Source organism: Mizuhopecten yessoensis, unplaced genomic scaffold (assembly GCF_002113885.1).
Source record: "Mizuhopecten yessoensis strain PY_sf001 unplaced genomic scaffold, ASM211388v2 scaffold5945, whole genome shotgun sequence".
In the NCBI taxonomy this organism is placed as follows: domain Eukaryota; kingdom Metazoa; phylum Mollusca; class Bivalvia; order Pectinida; family Pectinidae; genus Mizuhopecten; species Mizuhopecten yessoensis.
The window spans coordinates 24,169-30,527 of record NW_018406302.1 but is presented as its reverse complement, the minus strand read 5'-3'; the positions used below and the strand labels follow the sequence as shown (position 1 = coordinate 30,527).

General features: G+C 32.3%; 1 protein-coding gene across 1 annotated transcript in view; it reads right to left on the bottom strand.

Annotated features, from left to right (window-relative positions):
* The window catches only part of LOC110451327 (tripartite motif-containing protein 2-like), a 14,987-nt gene extending 14,874 nt beyond the window's left edge, over window positions 1-113 (bottom strand). Inside the window, exon 1 of the mRNA XM_021499258.1 lies at window positions 22-113. The gene's annotated coding sequence lies outside the window, so the exon portion shown is untranslated. The remainder of the gene's footprint in view (window positions 1-21) is intronic.
* Window positions 114-6,359: the final 6,246 nt, after the last annotated feature.

The window sequence follows — 6,359 nt, the reverse complement described above, 5'->3', positions numbered from 1 at the left end:
TATACATGGAATATGACTTACCCAAACTACGATGTCTTTGATAAGCTAAGATTCCCTGAGGGGCATGTTACACCCTCCATGTACTGGCATGTTACGACAAGTTTCAGTCTTAGCGGAACCCCCAACGGGTATCTAATACAACGAGTCCGTACAACGGAGAGACGGAATTCGGATATATCTTAATAAATCAATAAATTAATAATCAATCTTTTCTTAATTATTTATACAAATATAAGAAGATTTGGCACTTGTATTTATATCAAATATCTGCGTAGTTTTTCCGGCAAATTAATCAATCATCAATACAAACAATTAATGCTTAAGGTAGACTTGTACAAGTCCCTGAATGCTATTGTTGTGTATTAGGGGGATAGCTAAACAGCAAACCACTGTACGATTACAGTGTGTCAGTATTACCGTATGTCAGTAATACAATGGTGTCTGCCGTACTACTGTTTCAATTTCTATTGTAGGCGTGACATTAAAGTAGTCCTTTGTTGCTTTTACAGTAAGTAGAAAGATTAAAATACATATTCTTCGTCTGACTGATAATATAAAACCCAGTTGATTGTAATTATTTACCCGAAGAACCAACAGCGTTAGTTTCAATCCTTGATTTACCCTTGTTTTCAAACATCTGTTTATAATAGTTTGGAATTTATAAATGTATATGACTTGAACATTAACAAAGACTCGAAAGTTAGATATACACAATAATCGACCATCTTGGATTTTAGGCACCTTTGCCTCCCACAACCTTCAAATTATATATCTAGAAAAAAAACATGTTTCTCTTAGGAATACATCGTTCCTGTTTCCGAACAGGGAGACATTTGTTATGAACTATGACGTCACAATGGATGATGACGTCGCAAATTAGTGTCAGTTGACGTCATATTTAGAGATGATTGTCCAATGAAATCACGTCCAGCGTGTTACCAACTAGTGGGTAACCAAAAATGTTTACCAACTTCTAGCATGTTTATAGCCAATGAGTCGGAAGCGAGGAAACATATACTGATTAAGGTGCAAATCAAATTACTGTGCATTGAAATACGTGAAATAAATATAGGATTAATTGTATTGTTATTATTAAAATTATATTAATTTACAAAGTGTATTTACACAACGCGAAATAAACTACATAATAAATATAACACTAAACATTATAGCTTCTTATTAGATTATGATAAATATATTACTATTATTGATGTGTGATTTATATCAAGAAACATTCTACATATTTTTGTAGATTATTTATTTTAAAACTTGTTTATAAAGATGGAAACAAATCATCTGTATTTCATTAATCTTTTATCAATGCACCAATATTTTAACATTTCAAGCATTATCTAAGGGTTGTCTTTCCTACTACGAAAAAGTTGTTTCTCACTAACTTCTGTTCCGTCCAAAGAGCAAACTTGTTAATGAAATGAAACCTTTTAGCTTATAACTTTATAATCCATTTCATATATACTTGAATTTTCTTTTTTGGATTCAATGGTGTAGAATGGTGCAGATTCACGAAGGCAATAATGATTAATCTAGCACTTATTTGATCAAATTTCAATACAAATGCTTTCATCAAGTTTAGGTTAATTATTTCCTATAACGTTTATGTAGCTTTCTCTTCCAGGTCATAGAACAAAAGCCGTTTAGTTTGTGAATCGTTGTGCAGTGTTCATTTTGTCACATTGATTCATGGAATTTCCATGGGTTAGTACTTTCGCTTTCGATAGGCACACTTCAGAAATCATATGTGAAGTATACATTGTATTATATTATTTGTTTGTTCTAAATTTGCATTGAAGCTGGGGAAGATCAAATAAAAATACGTTCTTGAAATAATAGGCCTATCTTATTACAGTCATTTTATGAACAATATCGAATTCACAAGACTGTTTATAAAATATAAAGTGACTCGCGGCCATCATTCCTACCACACTATGTTAAAAACCTTATCAATACCAGTAGAGTACCTTATTAATATTACAATGTATACATGGAACATGACTTACCCAAACTACGATGTCTTTGATAAGCAAAGATTCCCTGAATGGCATGATACACCCTCCATATACTGGCATGTTACGACTGTTTCAGTCTTATCAGAACACCCAACGGGTATCTAATACAACGAGTCCGCATAACGGAGAGACTGAATTCGGATATATCTTTATAAATTGATAATCAATTTATTCTTAATTATTCCTATAAGTATAAGTAGATCTGCCACTTGCATTAATATCAAATATCTGTGTAGTTTCTCCGGCAAATTAATCAATCATCAATACAAACATTTAATGCTAAAGGTAGACTTGTACAAGTCTCTGCATGCTATTTCTGTGTATTAGGGGGATAACTAACCAGTAAATCACTGAATGATATGAGTGTGTCAGTATTACAGCATGTCAGTAATACAATGGTCTCTGTCGTATTACCATTTCAATTTATATTGTAGGCGTGACATTAAACGGAAATGAATACATTTTTTCGTTCTGAATGAGATAGTCATACATTCGAATACCTATATAAATATTTAAAAAAGTTTCTTATCATACCGCTTTTATGGATATATTCGTGGTCTAGTTTGAAAGAAATGGGTACAAATGAATTTAAGGTATACTTATTGCATTATATTTACATTTGCATGGCATTGTCACTATATAGCCTCTTTGAAAGCTGTGTCGTTGATGGGACAAAATTCTTAGCGTATTAATACAACACTGACCGGAACTACAATATCCAATATAAATAAACATGACGGCTGCTAAAATATCCCTGGGCATTGTGAGATTTGACAATGTCATTGTAAATTTATGTGCAAAATAAAAAATAAAATTAACTCCCTCGTGGAGGGCAAGGTCGGATTTACGGTGTTCACTGTATTTGCCCATGCGCGAAATTTGTTCCGGAGAAAATTCGAAACAATTTCAAATCTAACTTTCAGCTCAGAGTTCTATTGATAAACTTAAATCACCCTATAGACATATCATACGCAATTGTATTGATACTGAATTGTGGAATAAAATTGAAGTGTTTGTTAAAATTTCAAAGTACTACTTTGTTTGCCAATCAGCACGCGACAATACGCTGTTCAAACTATTGAACGAAATTGTGTGGACTGTCGATAAGGCGAGCATTTTTAATTTTAAATATAAATTATAAGTTAAAAAAGAACATAAGAGGCAGAGAAAACGTAAATATAAGTATTGAACTGTTTTTGTATGGTATTTATGATCTATTTGAATGACACAGCTTTGCAAGCAAACAACTCATAATGCGCATTATGTTGTTTGCTTGCAAAGCTGTGTCATTCAAATAGATCATAATTACCATACAAAAGCAGTTCAATGCTTAAATAAATAGTTTCAAATGATATTTATGTACAAGGTGGAAAAATAGCAAAAATAATATTTTATTCATATTTGATTAAGAATATTCCATAACTGAGTACAAGCTAATGCATTTCATTGAAATATTTTAAAAGGTAAAAGTAAGGAAAAACTACTTTAAGGAAACAGGGAAAACAAGGATAAGAAATTCGGGTTTCAGCGAGCCAGGTTTTATATTGAGAATCGTTTTCAGTGTGAGTAGCAAAGAAGCATTTCTTTTCGAGCTGAAAGTTTTTGGACTGTAGATCAACAAATTTCGACAAAGGCAAAGTTGGCAATGTGACAATTTTGTAAAATATAAATAAAGGGAAAACCTTATACAGTGACCTTAAAACTGACTCAGTAAAATAAGATCGCGTTAGCGTCTTCTACGTAATCGATGACGTCCGCAACGTGTATCTAGGTCAAGTATAAGTAATGTCCTATCCTCCAATGGAAAACTTTGGTAGACACAACGAAAAACAACACATTTCTCAATGAGATCATCAGGGCGATCATACCAGTGGCCATACGCGTGGTCTTTCGTCTCATAGCATTCGCGATCGTTCAGGAAAATCGTGATATTCGGAGCAAGTTCATGAATATTGAATCAGTTGCAACGCGTAAATATTCCCCTAATAGATCAAATTAACGCTTGGTACCTGAAACAATAACCACATGTCCTTTGGTGCTTTGACAGTAAGTAGAAAGATCAAAATGCATATTCTTTGTCTGACTGATAGTATTAAATCCTGTATACTATATACGGGCAAACCCTCTGTGGTTCAATAGTGAAAATAAATTGACAGAAAATTTACTTTTAAAAACTCATGGTTTAAAAAGGGAGTGCATTTTTTATAACACATTATTAAACATGACGGATCACTGTACCAGTTTGAAGAATTTCAAACAAAATATAACATTGATACTTATGTTTTGATATACAATGTACCAAGGCCATTTTGAATGCTGTACAGTATTTATTTCAGAAAAAAGGTGTTATTTTTTCCAAGTATACCTATCAATCTTAAGTTAATACTTAGAAATAGTAAAGGAGCAAAACACATATATTCAGTATTAGTTAAAAATAATGTTAAACCTACTGCTCAAAAGAAATGGAATTTAAATGATATTATAGATGATGAAACATGGGAAAAAATATATGAATGCCCACCAATAGCTCCAAATGACAGTAGCTACACTACAGAATATACCACACAATCCTCAATACAAACACACTCTGTATTCAAAATTGGCAAATCACACATTAACCTTTATACTTTCTGCTATGGGAATGCGAAAACAGTATAAATGTAGGCTAATTGGAGAGATGAAAACAAATATTATAACTAAAAACCTTACACTAAGATTAGATAAACAAGAATTAATGTATGGCAAACATAAAGATAAACATACAATGTTAAATATAGAAAACACCATAATACTAATTAGAAAACAATACATGTATATAACTAAATGCCTAGAAATAGACCTTAATCTAAAGAGTCTTCAAACAATTTAAGATTTGATTTAAAAGCCTTATTTATAAACAAAATAAATTTATAAATAAGGATGAGCTAAACCATTAAATAGATAACTGGGTACAGTTATAATATGACTAAGTATCACATATTTGTTCTACACATATACATCTATTGTACTTTCTCCTCATTATAAAAATAATCATCAAATTTCTCAATACATTTTAATTTGTCAGACTTCACATACAATAACGTATGACATATGATTGCTCTCACATCCCCTGTAATGTTTTGTGTTTTGTAGTATATTTGTTCGGTTTTGTTCTTGTGTGTTTGATGTCATAAGTTTATACATGTATCGTACGTATTTATGTATGTACATAGCATTAGTATTGTTTTAAATGTCTTGTTATACAATATATTCATATATATATATGCTTGCACTTACAAGTTGAAACCTACGTTTAAGAGTTTAAATATAAGTTTATAAAAATGACCATCATCATGATGTCAGATGATGATGATGATGTCAGATGCTGTTGGATATGATTATGATAGTGATAATGATGATGGTGATGATGTCAGATGATGTTGATGTCATATGATAATGAAAGATGATGATGATGATGATGATGATGATGATGATGATGATGATGATGACTACATATTTTAAGAGTAAATATGTTAGTGTAAAATGATGATGGTGACGATGATGACATATGATAATGATGGCTGGTGATGATGTTTATGATGTCAGAAGATGATGTCAGATGATGGTGATGACGATGATGATGCTGTAAAGGTAATGTCAGATGATGATGAGGATAATGTAAGACAATGACGATAATGATAGTAATAATAATAATTCGAAGTTCTTATGTACCGCTTTATCTAGTTCGTAGGTCTTCTCATAGCGGTTCACAAATTATCATCCGTGATTATAGGGCCTTTTCAACCAGCCAATATCTTTCTCAACACCTCCCTGGGGAGCATACAGGCGGTGCTGTCATTTCGGCGCTCACAGCTAACATTCTAGCACTGGCCAACCATAATCATTTACAGCTGAGTAGGCTGTAATAAGCGGGGTAACGTATCTTTCTCAAAAGATACAACGCAGTGCCGTGCTGTGGCTCGAACCCGCAACCCTTCGGTCAAGAGCCCGGCGTCTTACCACTAGACTACCATGATGAGTGTTAAAAATTAAAAGAAAAAGAAAAGAATAGTTACAATTTTTAAATTTGTCGAAACATCATAATACGTTTTAAAACCTTTCAAGGAATATGAACATAAACAAGAGGCCCATGGGCCTTAACGGTCACCTGATATATTTATACAGAGAGTTGATTTTGTTTTTAACACGAATAGAAATATTATTCAAAGTGACAAAAACAATAAAACCACCTTATTCAATATCTAGCATACAGATTTCAGACTAAAAAGGATTTGAAACTAGCACCTCTGATTCTAAACAAGGAAAATGAAGAAATTTTAGCACACTGACTCC